This window comes from Phyllobates terribilis, unplaced genomic scaffold (assembly GCF_046119375.1).
Source record: "Phyllobates terribilis strain yellow unplaced genomic scaffold, ASM4611937v1 Scaffold_1__5_contigs__length_1240528914, whole genome shotgun sequence".
In the NCBI taxonomy this organism is placed as follows: Eukaryota; Metazoa; Chordata; class Amphibia; order Anura; family Dendrobatidae; genus Phyllobates; species Phyllobates terribilis.
Genome location: NW_027362761.1, coordinates 1,163,489,046 through 1,163,516,133, shown reverse-complemented (window position 1 = coordinate 1,163,516,133; position 27,088 = coordinate 1,163,489,046). Strand labels below are relative to the sequence as shown.

General features: G+C 42.5%; 1 protein-coding gene across 2 annotated transcripts in view; it reads right to left on the bottom strand.

The window, feature by feature from the left end:
* FAM53A (family with sequence similarity 53 member A) overlaps positions 1-25,478 on the bottom strand; it is a 79,502-nt gene extending 54,024 nt beyond the window's left edge. The window contains exon 1 of one of the 2 annotated variants that reach the window (XM_073649106.1): positions 25,425-25,478. The gene's annotated coding sequence lies outside the window, so the exon portion shown is untranslated. Of the gene's footprint in view, positions 1-18,927; positions 19,072-25,424 lie in introns of those variants that run through there. The other variant, XM_073649105.1, reaches the window with a different exon arrangement.
* Between the last annotated feature and the right edge of the window lie 1,610 nt (positions 25,479-27,088).

Below are 27,088 nucleotides of genomic sequence, written 5' to 3'. Positions count from 1 at the left end.
AAATGCGTAAAAAGTCCTATTAAATATTTTTTTTAGCACCTCAATGTATACAGCAATAAAAAAATGGATATAGGAAAAAATAGTAAATAAATCCACTAGGAAAAGAAAAAAAATTGTACTACAAATATATAGTAATTTTTACAATAAAATATCTTAGATGTTATTTTTTTCAATATGTTTTGACGTATCAGACTGTAATCCATGTTTATGAAGAAATACACCAAGGAGGCTTTTGAGAAAAAAGAAAAATAATAATTTGCACATTTTTGAATGATTCAATGAATCCTATTTAAATTCCGCTAAGTATTTGCAAGCAGCGATTTACAAGGCAGCTTTTATAAATCCAGGAGTGATAAACCAATATGCAAACAATGTACTGCATTACACAGTATCCGAATGGCTGCAAAGTTTGAAAAAGAAAAACATTTGCTTTTCTGGGCAAGTTAACAGGTAAATCATATATATATTTTTTTAGACTTCAATAAAAATTTGTTTTGACGTTTGTCAGATGTATGTACAATGGTGGAGATTCCTGAGGGCATATTGTAACATTCAAATATATGAGTAAACAGGCTTAAAACCACAGCAAGAACCTGTATGGGAATGGTCGCCTACGCCATACGGAAGCCATTTGAAAGACGACTCATAAATATGTTTTTTTTTAACCTGGTGTACATGCCTCCGTTCTCCTGAATCTGGCGCAATTTTTCTTTTTTTCCTGCGACTCTGTGTGCCTGAGATTTAGCCTCCACTTTTCTATATAAAAAAAAATCTAGTGTTTTAGCCAACTGGGAGTAGACCTCAAGAACATGCCCACATAAAAGATTTGAAGACCATACCCAGTTGGCTATAAATATTAGACAGGTCACACGACCGCCGACGTCAGCGGTCGCGTGACCACCACATGCCTAAACGATGTCACCGCAGGTCCTTTCAGAACACTGCGGGACGCCGAGGACAGAGGATGCCACCGGAGAGGTACCGTATTTTTCGGACCATAAGACGCACTTTTTTCCTCCAAAATTTTGGAGGAAAATGGGGGGTGCATCTTATAGTCCGAATGTTGGGGGGGGGGGGGTGTATATTTGTGTGTGCTGTGGGGGGAGCAGTATCTGTGGAGGAGCGGGGCACAGGAGGCAGCAGCCGCCTACACTGTCCCCACTGCTAAAGAAAATGAATATTCACTGCTCCCCACGCCCTATGGACGCACACAGACCCGGCGTGGGGAGCAGTGACTTCCGGCAGCTGATCTCTCCTTGTGAGCAGCGCATGGCAGTGACGTCATGCGCGGCTCACATGGAGAGATCAGTGCAGGCAGACCGGACGCAGCGCTGGAGGAGAGAAGAGAGGTGAGTATGAGTGTTTATTTTTTTTTAATGTGCAGCATGATGGGGATTAGGGGGACCATGCATACCAGGCCAGGGATGAGGGGTGCCATGCATACCAGGCCAGGGATGAGGGGTGCCATGCATACCAGGCCAGGGATGAGGGGTGCCATGCATACCAGGCCAGGGATGAGGGGTGCCATGCATACCAGGCCAGGGATGAGGGGTGCCATGCATACCAGGCCAGGGATGAGGGGTGCCATGCATACCAGGCCAGGGATGAGGGGTGCCATGCATACCAGGCCAGGGATGAGGGGTGCCATGCATACCAGGCCAGGGATGAGGGGTGCCATGCATACCAGGCCAGGGATGAGGGGTGCCATGCATACCAGGCCAGGGATGAGGGGTGCCATGCATACCAGGCCAGGGATGAGGGGTGCCATGCATACCAGGCCAGGGATGAGGGGTGCCATGCATACCAGGCCAGGGATGAGGGGTGCCATGCATACCAGGCCAGGGATGAGGGGTGCCATGCATACCAGGCCAGGGATGAGGGGTGCCATGCATACCAGGCCAGGGATGAGGGGTGCCATGCATACCAGGCCAGGGATGAGGGGTGCCATGCATACCAGGCCAGGGATGAGGGGTGCCATGCATACCAGGCCAGGGATGAGGGGTGCCATGCATACCAGGCCAGGGATGAGGGGTGCCATGCATACCAGGCCAGGGATGAGGGGTGCCATGCATACCAGGCCAGGGATGAGGGGTGCCATGCATACCAGGCCAGGGATGAGGGGTGCCATGCATACCAGGCCAGGGATGAGGGGTGCCATGCATACCAGGCCAGGGATGAGGGGTGCCATGCATACCAGGCCAGGGATGAGGGGTGCCATGCATACCAGGCCAGGGATGAGGGGTGCCATGCATACCAGGCCAGGGATGAGGGGTGCCATGCATACCAGGCCAGGGATGAGGGGTGCCATGCATACCAGGCCAGGGATGAGGGGTGCCATGCATACCAGGCCAGGGATGAGGGGTGCCATGCATACCAGGCCAGGGATGAGGGGTGCCATGCATACCAGGCCAGGGATGAGGGGTGCCATGCATACCAGGCCAGGGATGAGGGGTGCCATGCATACCAGGCCAGGGATGAGGGGTGCCATGCATACCAGGACAGGGATGAGGGGTGCCATGCATACCTGGACAGGGATGAGGGGTGCCATGCATACCAGGACAGGGATGAGGGGTGCCATGCATACCTGGACAGGGATGAGGGGTGCCATGCATACCAGGACAGGGATGAGGGGTGCCATGCATACCAGGACAGGGATGAGGGGTGCCATGCACACCAGGACAGGGATGAGGGGTGCCATGCACACCAGGACAGGGATGAGGGGTGCCATGCACACCAGGACAGGGATGAGGGGTGCCATGCACACCAGGACAGGGATGAGGGGTTCCATGCATATCAGGATAGGTATGAGGGGTGCCATGCATACCAGGATAAGGATGAGGGGTGCCATGCATACGAGGATGGGGACCACATATAAAAGGAAGGGGGGCAGCATATATACCAGGATGGGCGATATTGTCAGAATTGGGGGACATTACCCCTATACCAGTATCAGCAGAAGACCCCCTCCCCACATTTTTTGCTTACATTTTTATTTTTTTATTTTCCTCCTCTAAAACCTAGGTGCGTCTTATAGTCCGAAAAATACAGTAATTCTAATGTTTTTTTATTTTTTACGTTTTAATTTTTTTTTTTTTTTTACTAATGGTACCTGGGTCTGGAGACCCGGGTACCATCCGCGCATTGAACCGCTTAACACCAGTATGCATACATGCGGATGTTATGTGGTTCAATGCAAGTCAATGGCAGCAATTTTGCCGCGATTATGCACAAGAAATGGTTGTGCTGCGGATTGGATTTTTCCGCAATGATAATCAGCAGCGGAAATCTCCGCAGCATGTGCGCAGCACATGCGGATTATCATTGGGAAACACGGCAGACAACTTAAGCATTTTTAATGCGTTTTCGCGGCGGAAATGCATTAAATCCGCATGGTGGGCACACAGTTTAATAAAATATCTGCACATACAGACAAAAAAAAATATATGATATACATATATATATATATATATATATATATACACACATACATACATACACACACACGATACAAATGGGAAGAGCTATAGAAATAAAAAAATAATCTAATTTTTTGGATAAATATTTTATTTCCTGGGAATCATTTTATACTGGTTTGCATAGTGCAGGAGTTTAGTAGGCAGCATGTGATACAGGGATTTAAAAAGAGCACCTCACTGTGTCAAGATTCATCTCGTTAGGCCCAAAGTGGTTTTTAAGACTAGAAAACATGGCTCCTTTTAAAAAAAAATGTAACACCAATCGGCTCCACAACGCCACCCCAGCCTACAGGCTGTTTGTGGAACTGCAGGATATGCTGCCGAAAACATGCACAAGTCTGTTTCTGGAAGAAAGCAGCCATACTTTTAACAGAGGGTTCCTTTAAAGCTAACTAAGGCCACATAAGGGTATCAAGGTCAAGAGCCTCAGAATATGCCAGCTTTTGAAATACATGTCCTCAATGAGTGAGGAAGTCTGCTCTGGACAGATTGCCGCTTCTAAAAATACTGTACAGTGCAGAGAGGAAGTCAGCTTAAAAGCAATCGCGAGTTCTACCCATCGTATATATACATACACATTATATATACACAATATATATTTATACAATATATATATATACACATATATATACACACACACATACCTGTATATACATATACACACACACAATCAGATGTTCGCAGCTTCAAATGCTCAAATGGGAGATTAAAAAAATAAGTCATAAAAAGAAAAAAAAAAAATTCTAAAATACCAAATCAACTTATTTGGAGTCACCACGCCCATAAAATGTTCAAGATATAATAAAAAAAATTTAAAAAAAATTAGAATTGCTATTCTAGTTCACCAAACCTACACAAAGTAAAATGCAACAAAAATAAATAAAAAAAACTTCCTGTTTAGTAATAAATATTACCAATAAAAACAAGCAAAAAAAACAAGACCTCACACAGGTTCACCAATGGAAAAAAAAAATTTAAAGAAAAGTTACAGATCTCACAAAATGGTGACAACCCAGTTTGATTACTCTCGTTTGGAATTTTTTTAATCACATATATATATATATATATATATATATATATATATATATATATAAAAACAACGAAGGGTTTTCTATAGCGGTAATCATATCGAGGTGAAGAATCATGTTGCCAGGTCATTTGGAATCCAGTGTAAAATGAATGTCATTCGAAACCGCAACTTGTTTTGCAAAAAAAAAAAAAAAGCTTAATAGGGTATGTTGAAAGAATAGTATAAGAAAAAGTTATGACTGTGGGAATAAGGGAAAGAAAAACACATATTTACATATATAAAGATACACAATGTATGATTTACATACAAATCATGGCTCACACCTGTTACACCAGGATAACGTCTGTCCTAAGCGTTACACCTTATAATAAAAAAAGAAATCATACATACGGTATATGTAGACACACAAACACATTGGTATTTATATATATATAATATATATACATATATTTTATAATATACATATACACAGATATATATATATATATATATATACCTATATCTATATATATATATATATATATATATATATACCTATATATATATATACACCTATATCTATATATATATCTATATATATCTATATATATATATATATATATGTATACACACACATACAAACACACACGTGCATATCGATATATATTTATTTATATATAAAAATGTAAATGTTCGTTTGTTCAAAATCTTAAATCTCCAAAAGTTCTTCACCGATTGCTTTGAAATTTTGACACAACGTTGCATTCGAATACAAATATGTTTTTACAGTATATACCAGTTGTTGGACGTAAAAGCAACAGTAAGAAGGGGGGTGTTACGAGCCCAGTCCCAGGCTGACTCTCCCCGGCTGCCCTGCATTCTCCCCCACCTTAGTAACATCTCATTCATAAACCCTTCTCCTTCAATCGCCCCAGCAGCTACCTGTGCCTTTCTTCGTTCATTTATATATATATATATATATATATATATATTTATATATATATATATATATATATATATACACACACACACATACATACATCTATACTTGGTTAATATGTTTGGGACCAAGAAGAAGAGCATGTTCAGAGCGAAACGGCTGTTGTATGTGCTTTGCAGTGTTTCACATGCTATCATGCTGTAAAATCTGCTGTAGTTTTTTCTTTTTTTTTTTACACTGGCGGGTGCCGCATATTCATTCTCTCTTTGCATATTTGTGAATACACTCGTACATAAACACATTAATACGGGGTGGGCCATTCATATGGATACACCTAAATTAAATGGGAATGGTTGGTGATATCAACTCTTTGTTTGTGGCACATTAGTATATGGGAGGGGGAAAACTTTTCCAGATGAGTGGTGACCATGGCGGCCAATTTGAAGTCGGCCATTTTGGATCCAACTTTATTTTTTTCAGTGGGAAGAGGGTCATGTGACACATCAAACTTATTGAGAATTTCATAAGAAAAACAATGGTGGGCTTGGTTTTGATGTAACTTTATTATTTCATGAGTTTTTTACAAGTTTATGACCACTTATAAAATGTGTTCAAAGTGCTGCCCATTGTGTTGGATTGTCAATACAACCCTCTTCTCCCACTCTTGACACACTGATAGCAACACCGCAGAAGAAATGCTAGCACAGGCTTCCAGTATCCATTGTTTCAGATGCTGCTCACCTCGTATCTTGATGGTATGGTGTGGTATATGGGGTACAAAGATAGTGGGGCCATTCTTCATCAATGGAAACCTCAATGCCACTGGATATCTGATATTGCTACATGATGATATGTTGCCCTCTTTATGCACTGAAGACGGCACGTTCCCTGAGTTTTTCCAACAAGATGGTCACCACCACATTATGGGTGTCAGGTCCGAGCATTCCTACATGAACAGTTTCCTGGAAAGTGGATTGGTCGTCATGGGCCAGTTGAATGGCCACCAAGGTCTCACGATCTGACCCCCTTACACTTTTATCTTTGGGGTCATCTGAAGGCAATTGTCTATGCTGTGAAGATACGAGATGTGCAGCATCTGAAACAATGGATACTGGAAGCCTGTGCTAGCATTTCTTCTGCAGTGTTGCTACCAATGTGTCAAGAGTGGGAGAAGAGGGTTGCATTGACAATCCAAAACAATGGGCAGCACTTTGAACACATTTTATAAGTGGTCATAAACTTGTAAAAAACTCATGAAATAATAAAGTTACATCAAAACCAAGCACACCATTGTTTTTCTTATGAAATTCTCAATATGTTTGATGTGTCACATGACCCTCTTCCCATTGAAAAAAATAAAGTTGGATCCAAAATGGCCGACTTCAAAATGGCCGCCATGGTCACCACTCATCTGGAAAAGTTTTCCCCCTCCCATATACTAATGTGCCACAAACAGGAAGTTGATATCACTAACGATTCCCATTTAATTTAGGTGTATCCATATAAATGGCCCACCCTGTACATATATACAGACTTCTATAAATACACTGCTCAAAAAAATAAAGGGAACACTTAAACAGCAGAATATAACTCCAAGTAAATCAAACTTCGGTGAAATCAAACTGTCCACTTAGGAAGCAACACTGATTGACAATCAATTTCACATGCTGTTGTGCAAAGGGAATAGACAATAGATGGAAATTGGCAATTATCAAGACACCCTCAATAAAGGAGAGGTTCTGCAGGTGGAGACCACAGACCACATCTCGGTACCAATGCTTTCTGGCTGATGTTTTGGTCACTTTTGAATGTTGCTTGTGCTTTCACACTCGTGGTAGCACGAGACGGACTCTACAACCCACAGAAGTTCCTCAGGTAGTGCAGCTCATCCAGGATGGCACATCAATGCGAGCTGTGGCAAGGTGGTTTGCTATGTCTGTCAGCGTAGTGTCCAGAGGCTGGAGGCGCTACCAGGAGACAGGCCAGTACACCAGGAGATGTGGAGGGGGACGTAGGAGGGCAACAACCCAGCAGCAGGACCGCTATCTCCACCTCTGTGCAAGGAGGAACAGGAGGAGCACTGCCAGAGCCCTGCAAAATGACCTCCAGCAGGCCACAAATGTGCATGTGTCTGCACAAACGGTTAGAAACCGACTCCATGAGTGTGGTATGAGGGTCCAACGTCCACAGATGGGGGTTCTGCTCACAGCCCAATACCATGCAGGATGCTTGGCATTTGCCACAGAACAGCAGGATTGGCAAAGTCGCCACTGGCGCCCTGTGCTCTTCACAGATAAAAGCAGGTTCACACTGAGCACATGTGACAGACGTGACAGAGTCTGGAGACGCCGTGGAGAGCGATCTGCTGCCTACAACATCCTTCAGCATGACCGGTTTGGCAGTGGGTCAGTAATGGTGTTGGGTGGCATTTCTTTGGAGGGCCGCTCAGCCCTCCATGTGCTTGCCAGCGGTAGCCTGACTGCCATTAGGTACCGAGATGAGATCCTCAGACCCCTTGTGAGAACATATGCTGGTGCGGTTGGCCCTGGGCTCCTCCTAATGCAGGACAATGCCAGACCTCATGTGGCTGGAGTGTGTCAGCAGTTCCTGCAAGATGAAGGCATTGAAGCTATGGACTGGCTCGCCCGTTCCCCAGACCTGAATCTGATTGAGCACATCTGGGACATCATGTCTCGCTCCATCCACCAACGTCACGTTGCACCACAGACTGTCCAGGAGTTGGCGGATGCTTTAGTCCAGGTCTGGGAGGAGATCCCACAGGAGACCATCCGCAACCTCATCAGGAGCATGCCCAGGCGTTGTAGGGAGGTCATACAGGCACGTGGAGGCCACACACAATACTGAGACTCATTTTGACTTGTTTTAAGGACATTACATCAAAGTTGGATCAGCCTGTAGTGTGTTTTTCCACTTTAATTTTGGGGGTGACTGCAAATCCAGGCCTCCATTGGTTAATAAATTTGATTTCCATTGATGATTTTTGTGTGATTTTGTTGTCAGCACATTCAACTTTGTACAGAACAAAGTATTCAATGAGAATATTTCATTCACTCAGATCTATGATATGTTATTTGAGTGTTCCCTTTATTTTTTTGACCAGTGTATATATACACACACGTATATATACACACTTTTTTATGATTTACATAGAAAATCATGGCTCACACCTCGGCAACGTCAGCAGATTTGCTTACAAAAAACAGAACTGAAAGTTGCCCTACCCGGCCCGATAATACTCCCCTCAAAGTTCAATTGCAGCTCATTGTTGGGAGAGTTGCAGGCGAGGACGGATATTACGCCCTGCAGTAAAGATTACTGAGTAACACGGAGGCAGATGATTTTTGGCAGGATCTACCTTTGACAGGAGCGGTTACCTGTCCAGACATTTGGCTGACAGGGTAAACACGTCAAACAGATGGAGTATTGTACACACCGGATTATAGGAGGGAGGAGGGTAGGGGGTTGGGGAACCTCAAAAGAAAAAAATGGAAAAAAAAAAAAAACTTGTTGACAAGAGATTGTAAATGTTCAGAAATATCTGAAAAAAAGTCTGTAAAAACTTTTTTTTAGCTTTTTAGCCATACTCAATGTTTTATATAACAAAAAAAATATTCTATACTAAGCAAAAAAAACTCTTGGAAAGTTATTTTTTTGCCAGAAATCTGGCATTAAAAAGGTTTGAAATGTGCGAACTTGACAACTTTTTGCGATACGATAGGTTTACCTAGTTTTAGAAGTGTGCGGAAATTAGAGGGGGGAGGAATGGATGAGAACAACCGCCATATTTGTCATAATTTACGCCCCGAAAGTGGTGTCCTTGATTGGAGTGCGTTTCTGAAGTTGGCGAACGGTAACTGAGGGTGGCCCCGAAATCATTAGGAGGTGCACGTCTCAATGAATTTGACGCATATTACACTAAGCAAGGCCTTCATCAGTCGTCATGCGACAACCATTCTTTCCTAATAATGTGTCATGTGATTTTTCTGTCGACAAGATGCGAACATTGTTTGAAGGGGTTGTCCGCGACTAAAAAAAAAACATGGCTGCTTTCATCCTCAAACATTAACCACAGGACCTGTCTGTGGATCTTAATTACATTGAAGTGAATGGGGGCCGAGCTTTAATACAACAACACAACCGGTGGACAAGTGTGGCGTCGTTTTTTGAAAGCAAGAAGCCATGATTTTTAGTCTTTGACCACCTATTTAAAATACAGGGGTTCACAAATTAAGTGATGATTACAGCACTCAAAGGCCTCCGAATGGCAAAGCTACACGCATTTTTAAGAGGTTTACTAAAAAAAAAAAAAATGGCTGAACTGGCAAGATTTATCATTGTTGGTGTTTGTTGCCCATAGCAACCAATCATAGCGCAGCTTCCATTTCACCAGAGCGGTTTAAAAAATGAAAGCTGCGCTGTGATTGGTTGCTATGAGCGACAAAGTTTTTCCTCCTTGAGACCTTTGAGAAGGCCTATAAAATAAAAATGGCAACAATTCATTAGTCTTTGAGACAAGCGGCCCTAGCGTTTTCATAGGGGCTCCTAGCGGCGTTTCACTTTTCCTGACGAAGGTCTGAAGGCGTGAATGAATGAGCGGAGTAAACACTGAATACAGCTGTCTACAATTTTATAACTTTTGGAAAATACCTGTGGGGGCATTTTTTTCTTCTCCCAAACACGCCAAATATGTCCTGACTTCATGTTATCCCCCAAGGAGGATTCTCTCACCATTTATCTTTATGACAGAGAGCGTGTTTACCACATATCAAGATGTTTAGTCCCTACGACGTGTAGCACAACACTAATAGGCTGGGCAGTGTAACGCGTCATGGCCCCTCGCTGTATATAGCTCCCTGACTACCGGAGTATCGGAGTACAGTACAACCTGGAGCCTGTGGGGATATAGTACAGCACAGCGTTGTATAATACCGTACAGTGTAGTATAGCGAGGCAGTGAACACTATTAGTAAGGATTTATGCAGTGTAGTACAGGACGGCGCAGTATATTGAAGTGTACTACAGTGTAACAACATGTACTACAGAAAAAAGTAGTAAAGGATACAGAATAATACGGTATGGCATGGCATGACACACTTTGGTATGGTACGGCACAGTGTGACATAGCATAGTATCGCAAACGACAGTGTAGTATACTGTAGTGCACTACAGTACAGTCAAATGCATAATATACTACATCACTACATAATATACTACATAGATGGTATTTTAGCATAGTATAAAGAATAGTGCACTACTGTGTGGTATAAAATTGTGCCCCGGGGGACAGCACGGTGCCCCGGGGGATAGCACTGCAGCCTTGCAGCTCTGGGGTCCTGGGTTCAAATCCCACCAAGGACAACATCAGCAATGAGTTTGTATGTTCTCCCCGTGTTTGCGTGTGTTTCCTCCGGGTTCTCCGGTTTCTTCCAACACTTCAATATCACACTGATAGGGAATCTAGATTGTGAGCCCCAATGGGGACAGTGATGATAAAGCGATGTGGAATTAATGGTGCTAAGTGAGTAAAATAAATATAAAATAGTGTAGGATACAGAGTTGTGCAAAAAGATTTGCACTGCCCTAGTCCGGCATCCTGTTCGGTAGGCGGCCCGGCATATTGGGTGCCTTTGGCGTTTACTAGGCGCTGGCCACCAAAGTGAAAACTGGTCAGACTGCCACGGAGGGCCGGATCGGAAGCCAGGGTAGCACAAATTATTTTGCTCAACCCTAGTAAGAAGTGTAGAATAGCATACATAGTACAGAATAGCGCACCAATGGGCCAGCACGGTGGCTCAGTGGTTAGCACTGTTGCTTTGCAGCACCGGGGTCCTGGTTTCAAATCCCACCAAGGACAATATCTGCAAGCAGTTTTTATGTTCTCCCCGTGATTGCGTGGGTTTCCTCCCACACTCCAAAGACATAACGACAGGAAATTTAGATTGTGAGCTCCAATAGGGACAGTGATGATGGTATCTGTAAAGAAATGCAGAATATGATGGCGCTATATAAGCAAAGCATAATAAATAATACTAAACAGTGTAATATAGTACAGATTTAGTGTAGTAAATACTGTAGTACAGCACGGTGTAGGGTATAAGGTACGGTCTCACGGCTTTAGTTTCATAAGGATTTCAGAGCATATTACGTTTACTGTCCACATACCGCCTCCCGTTGTCTTCGATGGCGCTTATTTTTTCCAGCCAGGATTTGAAACCATCGGCGTGAGGTAAAAATAAGTTAGAGGTCACCTATTTGACAGGAAACCTCACGCATTCACAGTACTGGGTAATAACATGCCGAATCCTGGCATGCCAAACTGCAAGTCTGCAGCCAACTATTTTGGATTTGGCAATTCCGCCAACGCTCTCACACTTTACGCGAACATACTAGAATATTTTAGAATAGAGTAGTGAAGCACAGTGTAGCGCACATCAGTACACTATATAAGAGTAGGTTGCTTAGTGTAGAAAAGTCCAATAAAGGGAGGTGGAATACAACAAAGAAGTATTATATAGAATAGTATACTGTTGTGTAGTGCGGTACAGTATGATAGAATAGTGTTGTGTAGTAGAGTTTGGTGTAGTATAACAGTGTCCTCCACTCATTCCTGTTGACATACGTTCAACTTAAGGAAACTGACCCAGGGAGGCCATAAAACAGGATCCAACAACAGGCTTGGCAGGTCTTTACCAGTAGAACGAGAGAAGAGGGGAAACATAAAAACACACGCAATCATCTCTTCTCGATTGGCAAGGGCATAATCGGGTCTTACAAGGTCAATTGGTGACAAATGGCACAAAGTGCCTTATACCTCGCTGCCTCCTAATGAACTAGCTATTGAAAAAGAAGCCAAGTGTTCTTTCAAAAAAAAAGCCAAAATAAATACATTTTGGACAGGAAAAGCGTCCTCCGGTGTCATACATCCACTTGTACCATTCTGGGTAGACGTCAACCGTAATCTCCCTAAATGTCATATCCTAATTTGTCCCTAAAGGTCAAAAAATAAGGAACGGATCTGGCCCGGGCCTGATATTTGTTTTTCCTCCATTTATGAGACGAAAAGAGCGGGATTGAGATGGGTCCGGCTTCCTCCTGTTATTGGAACATATTTTGGATTCATGACCTGCTATGTATACTACTACTCAATGGAATATTTCAGCACAGATTTGACACGTCGCTCTCAAGCTTTGCAAGTCAGAACCACAAAGTAATTCACGGGAAGACGAAGGGATCTCGAGTAAATATCTCATCCGGATTTGTACACCGAGGTGTAAAGAATGCTCCAACTTGGCTAAAGGCCTCAGAGTTAAAAAAAAAATTTATAAATGTTTTTCTAAAATACTATTACATTTCTCCAATTGCAGGGCAATAGAGGACATAAAAATAGGCAAAAAATAAGTGATGGAAGACTTAAAAATAAAAAGGTATTTTCTCGTTCTACGTAAATTATTTTTTTTATGGGAACAACCATGTTTACACCTGGAAACCTACTGATGTTCTACAGAGCTGAGGGTTTGTTGCAATGCATCACCTTAAGCAGAAAGGTACAGCAAAACTCAACCGGATCAGGCGATTATATATGTATGGACCTTCAAAATCTCTGTCAAGAGCAGATATTGGGAGAGGGTTAAAGGTGCAGACATTGTTGGAACCATTCAGTTGAAGGTGGTGAATACTTAGTATTTTTATTTTGCATGGGGGAGTACTTAATTTAAAATGGGCATGTCCATCCCCTTTAAAAATCATGCATATTGGAGTTTAACATGCCTGGTTCATGAATTTGCCGCAAAGTTAAAAAAAAGGGGGCTTCTTTCGTGTCGTCATCCATTTTTACAACTTTTTAAGCATAAAAAAGTTGATTTCTGGGCAAATGTTGCGAAGGATACAACTTTTGAAAAACAAGCAAAAAATGACACAAAGGGGGGGGGGGGTGGAGTGAAGTTGTGCCAAATTTTGCGACTTTTCAAAAAGTTGCAATTGATGAAGGAGGCAAAAACATCTGAAATCACTAAAGTTCACCCTTGAAGCAAAAAAAAAAAAAAAAAAAAAAAAGACTTCAAAAATGGCACAAATAGAATAATAAATTGGGTGGGAAAAAAAGCGTAAAACTATATAAAAAAAAGGTGCAAAGGCAATGATGAATTGGGGACTATGTTTACAGATTTTTTTAAAAAAAATCTGTCATGCAGTTCCAGAGATATGGGATTTTTTATTTGCTGATAATTTCTAAGGTTTTTTTTTTTACAAGGGGGCGGTGCTCACGGGTTAATTATGCAGAGCAGCCTAAAGACACACCCCCAGGGAACTCTGAGCCACGCCCACTCGAAAGGTCATAAAAATTAGCACTAAATAAAAAGGCCCATACCTCTGGAAATGTATGGCGCATTTACAAAAAAAAGTGAGGAGAAGCGGGAATTAAATAACTAGAACTGGCCATTTGTGATCTGGTGATGGGTCCTCTTTAAATGGGATCTTCCCCGATTTTATAAAAGTTAGAAAAGACATTGCATACATGTAAAAAGAACGCAGATTTATTGGAGTTGGCAGAAGACTCAATTTTGCCCGATACATCACGTGGGCAAAGTCTCATCTGCGGGCGAAAGTTAAACACCAGGTCCAGAAGCTTCTTCGACCAACGTTTGAATTAATCATCGTCCTCTTTGATAATCATTTATAATAACATTGAGATACCTTTATATGACGTATTCTGAAGTCGTTATCTAAAGCACAGTAAACTAATGGGCAATACATCAATAGGCGGAGATGGCTGGAGAGCAAGTCATACAATGGAATGTTCTGAGGGCAAGGAGTCGTGATCTCCATCTACACCAGTGGAATTACGAATTACTCTGGAAGCTAAGGACCGGTGACAAACACATGGACATGTGCACATTGAAGCAAATTTTCAGCTTAGGAGGATTACAGTGCCTCTGGTTTTGGGGAGTTCTTCCCAAGGCTAACCATGTATGGACATTTTCATGCAATGATACATCTCACTTGCTCTTCTATTGCTACAACGGACTTTGGGAAAAGTATGGTAGGAGTTTCAATTTATGGTCCATTCTACACACAATTTTTGTTTTTACTTTAAGAGACTCCTGTGACATTATCGAGGATTTGAAATTACCTACAAGAAGGTGGTTGGTTCTGGTTCTTGCAGAAATACTTTACATATTTCCGAAACACCTTGAATCGAAGGGACTACGTCTACTACTGGGCTTCAGAAAGCAGTATTTTGCGGGCGTAGGCCATAGACTACTGAAGTCACTAAACTAGTGCAAGTAGCCATATATCCCTTACCTCAGCTATGGAGCAAGGGCTAAACTAGGCAATTTTGGGACCACCAAAAAGGAAATGGAAGCTTTACTCTCCAGCTCTTCAGAACATGTCGACCTCATGGGCCGTTCGGTTGTGGTTAAGGCCCACCAGAAGATCCACCTATGCTCTGGTGGACTGGACCAACCCAACCACTGCCTGCCTTAACAAGATGAGGACTCCAGTCATTACTCAAAGTAGTCATGCTCAAGCTGGAGTCCACAGAAATTGTTTGCAGACCACACAAATTTTCTTACTGAAGGGGAGCAGCTAGGGGAACACCTGGATAATTCATACAGTTCTATCTATAAACTTCAAAAAAGGCTTACACAAAATCTGCAAATACTGCAGATTTTACAAGCAGATTAAAAATGTTTAAAGGCCAAACAGAACATGTTGTAGACCTTAAAAGTTATTTCCCAAAATATTAAGTTGTTTCCTTTCCAAGATTGGTATTCTGAAACCCTGTAAGCAGGTTCTGAAGAGCCTGGTCTAGAGCGGAGTAGGGCAGTCCCATTGTCTAAGGGTCTGCCAGAAATAGCCGAGAGCTCTGCAGACATGTTCTTGGGTTCTGGAACTTTAATTTCAGGGTCGTGGGCGATCTCATCAATCAGTAGGTTATCCCCTATACTGTGATAGGGGATAACATTTTGAGAAAAAGTCTTTAATAAATGACTCAAAAAGTTAGGGACAAGTTACATAACTTTAGGGCTTATTAGCCACCAGGCTCCATGGATTTCTCCGAAGTTGGCAAAAAGTGCCCAAAAGGTACATGACATTTTCAAAAAGACTAGGTAACATGTTTGGCTTTAAAAATTGTGTTTTTAAACTTTTTATTAATGAATTTAAGAGACACTGAAATACAAGAGGTCCCTTACTCATCAGCATACCAATGACAATAAAGCTCGGGCCTTTAAAAGAAAGTGCTATAGCTAATAAAAAGTGGTCCTGCAAACAGAACGGCCACCACCACTGTACCAAATGGTCAAAAATAATCACGACAAAAATTCTACAGGAAAACAAAGTTTAAAAAAAAATCCCATGAAGTCAAACAACTATGGTATGTATTACTATAAATCAGAATATTAAACTATGTCCCTAATTAAAGGGAGTATGTCAGCACAAAATGACTGTTCAAACCAAGCACAGGTGCTCGGCCGAACATTTCAGTGCACCTTCCCAACAACTTGTTTTTCCTCCATCTCCGCTCCCCCTCTTTCCTTGAGTGACAGCTTTGGTGTTACATTAGCCAGAAAAGGGCAGAGAAAGATGCACTGCAATGTTTGGCCATGACTGTGCTTGGTTTGAACGGTCATTTTGTGCTGAGAGACTCCACATTAGGACACAAGCGTAATAAGGAATGTTTAAGGAACCTGTTTAATGACCAGAACGAATAGCATCATAGAGAATATATTGGCCATATAGTTCAGGCTGGGATCTTCTCCCGCGTTATGACGGTGAATCTGACCATAAATGGGACCTGTCAACTCCCCTGACAGTAAAGATTTGCATTCCCTAAAAAACAATCCAGGAGAGTCTTTTCTTAAAACAGTGCATTGTGCCATTCCTCCTATAAATACATTGATAACTGGGTGTTACCAACTGGGGGCGTGTCTACACACAGTCTCGCCTTATCCAATCAGTGCTGAATACATCAGACTATGTAGAGACACACCCCTTCTACAAGGAGAAGTGCCCAGAAGTCAAATTATTCCCAATTTCAAAGAGGTATAAAAGAGAAACAGTACAATATAGAGTTACAATAAAATGCTCCTCAGGACTGCTTTTTTCATGGAGAATATAAGTATTTACTAAAACAGATGTTTCAGGAGAGCGGATATGATTCCTTTAAGGCCAGATTCACTGTTATAATGCAGGAGAAGACCCCAGAATTTTTTTTTTTCAGGCAGAATATAAGTATCTTCTAAAACAGACATTTCAGGAGAGCGGATATGATACCTTTAAGTCCAGATTCACTATCATAAAGCAGAAAGACCCCAGCGTTGCTTTTTTTTTTTTAATAAGAAAATAGAACATGTCAGGAGAAATGATAATTCCGCTTTAAAAAGCATAGTGAACACGGATACACCCACAAGCAAAGTATAAGTTTAAGACCAACCCAAAACAAACAATTCTAAATTAAAAAAAAAAAAAAATGAAAAAGTTTGAGAAGTATTTCAAAAATGATATAAAAAGTACAGACCAAACTAAAAAAGAAAAAAAAAAGCACTACAAAAAAAATACTAGAAAATAAAAAATTAAATCATTAATATTTTGCATGAAGCTGCGGTTATTAAATGAATGATTTTACACAGTTATGGCAAATCCTGCAGTAGAAAGGAGGTTTATGTAAGGAGGGGGGAGATTGCAGGCAAATATCCAATCATTTTAGCACACCTTTTTTTTTTACAAGGTGATACATAGGGCTCAATGCCATGCTCGTAAAAAAAAAAAAACGGTATGGGAAAAGGGGTAGATTTCATACAAACTAGGGACGTTAAAAAAAAATAAAAATAAAAATTCATAACCAAATAAAAAAGTCGCCATTTGGTACTAATGAAAAAAATATATATATATATATATAAAAATATATGTGTGTTTTATCTTTTTTTTGAAACCCACACAGTGCCATTTAATCTTAGGCGGAGAGCCAGTATAAGTTTAACAATACTCTACCAGTGTCGCACTTCCCCTCCCCACCATCCATAAGTGCGAACACATGTCCCAACCTAACATGCTCCTGAAATAAAACGTGTTCTCTAGGCTGAACATGGATGAAATTAGAGCACTCCGCGGCTGACTTTAGTGAGTTCTTAATGTAAACAGTTTCCATTCTCCCCCCTCCCTGTTTATGTCGAATCACAGCTGCTGCTTTATATTAAACCTCCACACATTTCCGCCCCCAGGGGTATAATCTACTATCTAAAGTCAATTTTTTTTTTTTATTGCAGAGGGGGTCTTAAAAAAAAAAAAAAGAGTGTGCCCCTTTTAAAAAAATAAATAAATAGATATGCTCAGCATGAAGAAAACCACAAAATCACAGGGTAGTTTAACCCATAAAAACAACTTTAGGAGAGTTAGCTCAGCAATTGCAAAGCACTTATTAATGTCTGCCTGTGCAAATCAGCTCAGCTATAGGAAAAGCACACGGCCGACAGATCCAGCTGTTGTTTTCGTGCCTGTCCTGAGGCCTAAAGAAAAAAAAACTAAAAAAAATCCTACAAGCCACCGTAGGCCTTCCTTGGTTTCTTAAAGCCTTTTTGCCACTGCCTGCAAGAGGTTGCTATTAATATACAAAAGCATGGGAGCTGAGTACTGTCAATTTCATGATGTCACGTCTCACCCAGCATAACCCCTCTGTCGAATTAAAAAAAAAAAAAAAAAAAATCAGCTGCTGCTTTGCATTCGCCTTCACAGAAATCCCCCCTCCTGGTGGCACAAGGTGGACAAAAAGTGTTATGACAAGGCCTCAAAGACTAGCAGGAGCTTCAAAGCCTCCCAGCACACCAGGGGTTAAGCAGCGAGGGGATCAAATGCCCCTCATGAATCCTTCAGAGAGTCTAGGTCGCCCAACTGGTTAACAGTTCCCAAGAAAATATTTTTTTTTTCTTTCTTTTAATAGAAATCCTTCTGCTTCCTCCCACTGCGCGCACACACGACGCAACGTGCAAAAATTACAATTCTCTCTCCCGGTCCAATACAGGATGTCAAACATTAATCCCAAAAAATATATATACCTAAAAAATAAAATAATTAAAAATCACAAGCAATCCGGAACTCAAAACGAGGGTCGAAATTCGACGCGCGTCAGCTGTCCCCCCCACCCCTCGTTTTAAAGGACGTGTCGCAATTTTCTTCTTTTGGGTTTTGACCCGTTTTATACATATGCTATGGTGATTTTTTTTGGGGGGGGTGACCGATTGCAAAACAAAAAAAAGAGGAGGATAAAAAGGAGATTTTTTTTTTTACACAATTAAATTGGACAGGCGTAGATAGAAACGATGCAAGACTAAACAGAAGGCACAAAAAACACAAAATCTAGGACGGAGAAAAGAAAACAAGGGTTAAAGGAAGGGGGTTTTTGTTGCAAGAACTACGAGGGGTTGTCCATATACTCTACGTCCAGGCTGTGGGAAGCAGCCCCCTGCCCTGGTAATAACATGTACCTGTGCAGCACGCTTGCCTTCCCCCTGGCTGCTTCCATGCATATGACCACACAACCTCAGCACACGAAACAAATAAAAAGAACTATTCACTCGCACAGGCCCCCTCCCCCTGCTCCAAGGACGCCCACTTCCCACTCTGATTGGCCAACAATACTCCTACGTAACTTTTTTTTTTTTTTTAAACTTTTCAAAAAACTTTATCATTCCTAACAAAGGAGCATGAATACATCATCCAGCTGAGCTGCAGTTCAGGATGTGCATGCAGATTACTCAGCATTTACAAGAGAGAGGCGAGCAAGCGCTGCAACAAGGGTGACGCAAACGTCATCCGATCACCCACACATTATATGGCTACCTGTTATTTTTTTATTGTACAGAAATTCCTTTAATCCAGTATTTAATAGTCCAGAACGAAAATTTTTCAAAAGTCCTAAAACAGAAGGAGTGGATAATTTTTGGAATATTTTATATGATTTTGGGTCATCTAGGGAAAAAAAAAGTCACTCAAAACATGAACTTTTTTTTTTATTATACTATATAGTGTCCTAAAAAAAAAATTCCAGATGAAAATAAAGATTGCTTTTTTTTGGGGGGGGGGGTTCACTTTTATGGCGTTTATTGAGCGACCTGGTAACATGATTTTTCAGGTCAGAACGATGACGGCGATATCAAACTTATATTTATTTTTTTATTGGCTGAAAATTCTGAACTTTGTAAAGAAAAAAAAATGAAGTTTTGTGCCGTTTTCCAAGAGTCTAAACTATTTTTATTGTTTTTTTGTGTAAAGACTTGTTGTTCTATATTTCTGCGATTTTGTTTGCTTGTACTGCACTTTTTGGAGGCGGTGCGGTAACCCAAAAGCTATTTTGACTTTTCTTTACATCATTTAAGGCACAGATTAAATAATTTTGATATATTGGACTTTTGCAGACATGGTGAGTTTTTTTTATTTATTATTTTTGGATGGGAAAATAAGTGATTAAAACATATATTTTATTTTTTTTTTTAGTCGTTATAGGGTATGTTCACACTACGTCTTTCTGACGGTCACAAACATCTGTGTTGTAAGCATTAGATGGTTCAAAAATCACTATTTTTTTTTAGTGTTTGTTAAACTGAAGCGATTTCTTTCAACCCAACAAATTATTAGGACCTTTATTTTGATAATTTTGTTACTGCTTTTTCCACCATTTTTTTTTTTAGGCGGGGAAAAAAAAGAAGTGTGAACATTCCCCTAAGGGTCTTGGATCCGCTATAGTATATACGGTAAATATTACATATATATTTTTGTATACGTATACAGAAGAAGTAAATGCTCGAGGCCGACACATGTACACGCTACGCTTCGCCTAAACTTTCTCACGGTCTCCTTGTCGGAATATCCCCTGGAGACGAGAAAGAAAATAGCGCGTCTGTCTATAAATATATCAACAGGACAGTATTAAAGCGCCACATGGTGGAAAGAAGAGAAGGGAGCGCCCGGCCAGACTGCTTCATGTGCAACGTGTGAGCGGCCATAAGGAGGCCATGAAAGATTTACTAGGAAGTGGAGGGAAAAGATCCAAAAGAATCATGGAGACACACTCATACCTGCAGCATTACAAGAGTTATACAACACCGAGACATCCGGCAGCACAGAACGGTATAGGGAACACACATACGGTACATATATGTGTATACATACTGCCAATAGGACAGACACATACAGAAGGAGAGGGGGAAAGAAAGGACAAAAGAAAAGGGGAAAGAAAGACAATGGTAAGGAAAGGAGCAAGGGCAGAAATAAGGGATTAAAGGAGGAAGGAAAGGGAGAGAGAGAGAGGAAGGAAAGGGAGAGAGGGAGAGGAAGGAAGGAAAGGGAGAGAGGGAGAGGAAGGAAGGAAAGGGAGAGAGGGAGAGGAAGGAAGGAAAGGGAGAGAGGGAGAGGAAGGAAGGAAAGGGAGAGAGGGAGAGGAAGGAAGGAAAGGGAGAGAGAGAGAGAGGAAGGAAGGAAAGGGAGAGAGAGAGAGAGAGGAAGGAAGGAAAGGGAGGGAGAGAGAGAGGAAGGAAGGAAAGGGAGAGAGAGAGAGAGGAAGGAAGGAAAGGGAGAGAGAGAGAGAGAGGAAGGAAGGAAAGGGAGAGAGAGAGAGAGGAAGGAAGGAAAGGGAGAGAGAGAGAGGAAGGAAGGAAAGGGAGAGAGAGAGAGAGGAAGGAAGGAAAGGGAGAGAGAGAGAGGAAGGAAGGAAAGGGAGAGAGAGAGAGAGGAAGGAAGGAAAGGGAGAGAGAGAGAGGAAGGAAGGAAAGGGAGAGAGAGAGAGAGGAAGGAAGGAAAGGGAGAGAGAGAGAGAGGAAGGAAGGAAAGGGAGAGAGAGAGAGAGGAAGGAAGGAAAGGGAGAGAGAGGAAGGAAGGAAAGGGAGAGAGAGAGAGAGGAAGGAAGGAAAGGGAGAGAGAGAGAGAGGAAGGAAGGAAAGGGAGAGAGAGAGAGGAAGGAAGGAAAGGGAGAGAGAGAGAGAGGAAGGAAGGAAAGGGAGAGAGGGAGAGAGAGAGAGAGGAAGGAAGGAAAGGGAGAGAGAGGAAGGAAGGAAAGGGAGAGAGAGAGAGAGAGAGAGAGGAAGGAAGGAAAGGGAGAGAGAGAGAGGAAGGAAGGAAAGGGAGAGAGAGAGAGAGAGGAAGGAAGGAAAGGGAGAGAGAGAGAGAGGAAGGAAGGAAAGGGAGAGAGAGAGAGAGGAAGGAAGGAAAGGGAGAGAGAGAGAGAGAGGAAGGAAGGAAAGGGAGAGAGAGAGAGAGAGGAAGGAAGGAAAGGGAGAGAGAGAGAGAGGAAGGAAGGAAAGGGAGAGAGAGAGAGAGGAAGGAAGGAAAGGGAGAGAGAGAGAGAGGAAGGAAGGAAAGGGAGAGAGAGAGAGAGGAAGGAAGGAAAGGGAGAGAGAGAGAGAGGAAGGAAGGAAAGGGAGAGAGAGAGAGAGGAAGGAAGGAAAGGGAGAGAGAGAGGAAGGAAGGAAAGGGAGAGAGAGAGAGAGGAAGGAAGGAAAGGGAGAGAGAGAGAGAGGAAGGAAGGAAAGGGAGAGAGAGAGAGAGGAAGGAAGGAAAGGGAGAGAGAGAGAGAGGAAGGAAGGAAAGGGAGAGAGAGAGAGAGGAAGGAAGGAAAGGGAGAGAGAGAGAGAGGAAGGAAGGAAAGGAGAGAGAGAGGAAGGAAGGAAAGGGAGAGAGAGAGGAAGGAAGGAAAGGGAGAGAGAGAGGAAGGAAGGAAAGGGAGAGAGAGAGGAAGGAAGGAAAGGGAGAGAGAGAGGAAGGAAGGAAAGAGAGAGGAGAGAGGAAGGAGGAGGGAAGGGAAGGAAAGGAGAGGGGGGAAGGAAAGGGAGAGGGGAAGGAAAGGGAGAGAGGGGAAGGAAAGGGAGAGAGGGGAAGGAAAGGGAGAGAGGGGAAGGAAAGGGAGAGAGGGGAAGGAAAGGGAGAGAGGGGAAGGAAAGGGAGAGAGGGGAAGGAAAGGGAGAGAGGGGAAGGAAAGGGAGAGAGGGGAAGGAAAGGGAGAGAGGGGAAGGAAAGGGAGAGAGGGGAAGGAAAGGGAGAGAGGGGAAGGAAAGGGAGAGAGGGGAAGGAAAGGGAGAGAGGGGAAGGAAAGGGAGAGAGGGGAAGGAAAGGAGAGAGGGGAAGGAAAGGGAGAGAGGGGAAGGAAGGGAGAGAGGGAAGGAAAGGGAGAGAGGGGAAGGAAAGGGAGAGAGGGGAAGCGGAAAGGGAGAGAGGGGAAGGAAAGGGAGAGAGGGGAAGGAAAGGAGGAGAGAGGGGAAGGAAAGGGAGAGAGGGGAAGGAAAGGGAGAGAGGGGAAGGAAAGGGAGAGAGGGGAAGGAAAGGGAGAGAGGGGAAGGAAAGGGAGAGAGGGGAAGGAAAGGGAGAGAGAGGAAGGAAAGGGAGAGAGAGGAAGGAAAGGGAGAGAGAGGAAGGAAAGGGAGAGAGAGGAAGGAAAGGGAGAGAGAGGAAGGAAAGGGAGAGAGAGGAAGGAAAGGGAGAGAGAGGAAGGAAAGGGAGAGAGAGGAAGGAAAGGGAGAGAGAGGAAGGAAGGGAGAGAGAGGAAGGAAAGGGAGAGAGAGGAAGGAAAGGGAGAGAGAGGAAGGAAAGGGAGAGAGAGGAAGGAAAGGGAGAGAGAGGAAGGAAAGGGAGAGAGAGGAAGGAAAGGGAGAGAGAGGAAGGAAAGGGAGAGAGAGGAAGGAAAGGGAGAGAGAGGAAGGAAAGGGAGAGAGAGGAAGGAAAGGGAGAGAGAGGAAGGAAAGGGAGAGAGAGAGAGAGGAAGGAGAGAGAGAGGAAGGAAGGAAAGGGAGAGGAAGGAAGGAAGGAAGGAAAGGGAGAGAGAGGAAGGAAGGAAAGGGAGAGAGGGAGGAAGGAAGGCTAGAAAGCAGGAAGGCAACGTTTTGACTGGTTTCTTTTGACATCTATGGTGGATCTTATAGAAGAGAGATGAGAGCGGTGGGTACAGAGATAAATATTGACGGATATAGAAGCTGTAAAGAAACATGTATACAGAGATATTGGCGACAGATATATCTAGAATATTGTCCCCAATTTCGTAATGTAACAGTTGGAACCAGGTAAGTCATTACACGCTTCCTGGAAATGTGGGACACGCTGCAGGGTCCAGCTATATGAAGATTAGATTGTGAACTTTTCAGGTCAATTCAATAATACAATAACCAAACTTCTAAAACAAATTTTTTGAGCAATTATCCTGAATTCTAGAGATCTATACAGACCATCTGTAATTCGGAGCGGCTGGGATTACAGCGGCCATGCCCCATCCATATGCTCATTGTCCTGCCCGCTGCTGCAAGATTATAATTATGGAGCTCGGCACAAACCACCAGGCCGAGAGATGATTAGAATAAAGGCCGGGGAGCACGATAACACCCCCCGCACGTATGCGGCTGTGTTATTATGATGCAGCAGCATGTGGAGGGTTAACCATAGGTGTGTGGTGACCCTGCCATGATTTCTGTGGGCCCAGGAGGAGAGTTTATGAAAGCAGCTGCTCAGGAGTTGGGTTACACATAGTAATTCAAGCCCTGGTGCTTAATTCTCAGGAAGTAACTTTGTGCAAACCACTGACTGGGCAGGAGGAGGCATGAATGGAGGGCAGAGCGGCCGCAGGAGGGGGGTGCACAGAAATCTGCCACAAACCGATGGAAACACTTAGATGTGTAATCATACATCTATGGGGCAACGCTGAGCGTACAGAGCTCGGGCCGGCGACACCATGCATGTAATACATTAGAAGATACATGCAGAGAAAGATCGGAGAGAAACATGGGATAGATATTAAGAGTTTTGCAAAAAAAATTTGCAGAGCAGTGATCACATCAGTAAGTCCATCACTGCCGGACCAGAACCCTGCGAACCTCCTACCTGCCACATCACTGTGGCCCAACATGTCGCCCCGGGCCTACTCATCCAATGCGGCAACCGGTAGCTGGTGGCTCTCGGTCTTCTGGTCCTGCAAATCATTTTGCTCAACTCTAATACAGATAGATAATAGATAAATATGAGATAGATAGAGGGTGGATAGATAGATATATGGATAGAGGATAGATAATAGATATATGGATAGATAGAGGATGGATAGATATATGGATAGATAATAGATATATGGATGGATAGAAGGATAGACAGACAGATGCAGATATAAATAAAAAGATGGTAAATAGATACGAGATGGATTGATGATACATGGACGAGATAAATATATAGATAGGTAAAGAGGATAGATATATCCAACAAATCTATGTACAGATACATCCCATACACACACCAATGCATTCTACATTATGCGATACACAAAAAGGTCTTAAACTTCTCCATATGTGTAATATCCATCCATATTTTCATTAATTCGCACTATATATGTGTTTATATACATATATAAACATTTTAATACAACTTATACCACCTTGCATCATATGGTGACCCATATATACACATATATATATATATATATATATATAGTGTGTGTGTGCATAGATGATCTAAACAGAATGGTGGAGTTGAGTACAGATAAACAACAGATCTATATATTTATATTAGACCAGTGGGAAGGAAACCATCTGCAAGAACACACTGATACACATATACATAGATGTAGAGTGCACAAATACAAAGATGCACAGTGCAGATAGATAATACACATAGTTGCACAGTGCAGAGGTGGTCTGCAGGTCTATACAGGGGATGTTACAGGTGACAGCTGCAGTTTGTGGCCTGAGGTTACTTTGCCATCTTTTATGTTATTATTGAGCACACGGCTGCAATGTGCCGCTCTGGCCGGTAGAGGGCGCCACAGAGCCCGTGTATGACCGGCGTTCCTGACATGAGGTCCCACAACAATGGGCGCACGTTACCTGGGTCCTTACAGTCCACAAGGAGCAGATACAGAACCTTCCTGCACTTATACAGGGACAATAAGAAGGAAACGGACTGAGAAAGTACCACAAGCAGACAGGACAGCGAGCGCCCCCTCCCCCTGCTGTCTACACACCTCTGCCTTCACTGGTGTCTGCGAACTTCTGAGCTGCACGACTGCCTGGCAGGGGGTTATAAAACTTCCAGCGATACCATAGTGAACCGGCACTAGGGGAGGCTGACTGAACACAAATAAAATAATTAGGATTAAATAGGCAAAACTGTAGTTCTTCATGTAGGATTCTACTATGACATAGTATGCGGGTCATAGTTTACTGGTAGAGAAGAAGGATAACCTTACCGGTGTTAATAGGGAAGAGATGTTGTTAAAAGTATATCCCCCTATATTGGAAATGGAATAGTACTTCCCGGTTTGCAGATTATAAACAAAGAACCTCGTGGGAACTTGGGAGCAGCTCACTGTCTGGTGCGGGAGGGAGAGGAGGAAGGGAGGAAGGCTGCAAATACTATACTACTGCAACTGCCATACTACTGCTATACACTACACCTATACACTATACTACTGCTATACACTATACTACTGCTATACTATACTACTGCAACAGCAACTGCACTGCCATACTACTGCTATACCCTACACCTATACACTACACCTATACACTATACACTATACTACTGCTATACTATACTACTGCAACAGCAACTGCACTGCCATACTACCGCTATACCCTACACCTATACCCTACACCTATACACTACACCTATACACTACACCTATACACTACACCTATACACTACACCTATACACTATACCTATACACTATACTGCTGCTACACTATACTACTGCAACAGCAACTGCACTGCCATACTACCGCTATACCCTACACCTATACACTATCCTACTGCTATACACTATACTACTGCTATACTATACTACTGCTATACACTATACTACTGCTATACTATACTACTGCAACTGCTATACTGCACTGTTATACTACTGCTATACACAATACTACTGCTATACTATACTACAGCAACTGCACTGCCATACTACTGCTATACACTATACTACTGCTATACTATACTACTGCTATACACTATACCTATACACTATACTACTGCTATACTATACTACTGCAACAGCAACTGCACTGCCATACTACTGCTATACATTACACCTATACACTATACTACTGCTATACACTATACTACTGCTATACACTACACTACTGCGATACTATACTACTGCTATACACTATACTACTGCTATACATTACTACTGCAACTGCTATACTGCACTGCTATACTACTGCTATACTATGCTACTGCAACTGCTATACTGCACTGCTATACTACTGCTATACACTATACCTATACACTATACTACTGCTATACACTATACCTATACACTATACTACTGCTATACACTATACTACTGCTATACTATACTACTGCAACTGCTATATTGCACTGCTATACTACAGCTATACACTATACCTATACACTATACTACTGCTATACACTATACTACTGCTATTCTGCACTGCTATACTACTGCTATACACTACACTAGTGCTATACACTATACTACTGCAACTACAACACTACACTGCTATACTACACCTATCTATACACTACACTACTGCTATACTATTCTACTGCTATACACTACACTACTATACTGCTATATACTACACCTAAACACTATACTACTGCTATACTATACTACTGCTATACTACACTACACTGCTATACTACTGCTATATACTACACCT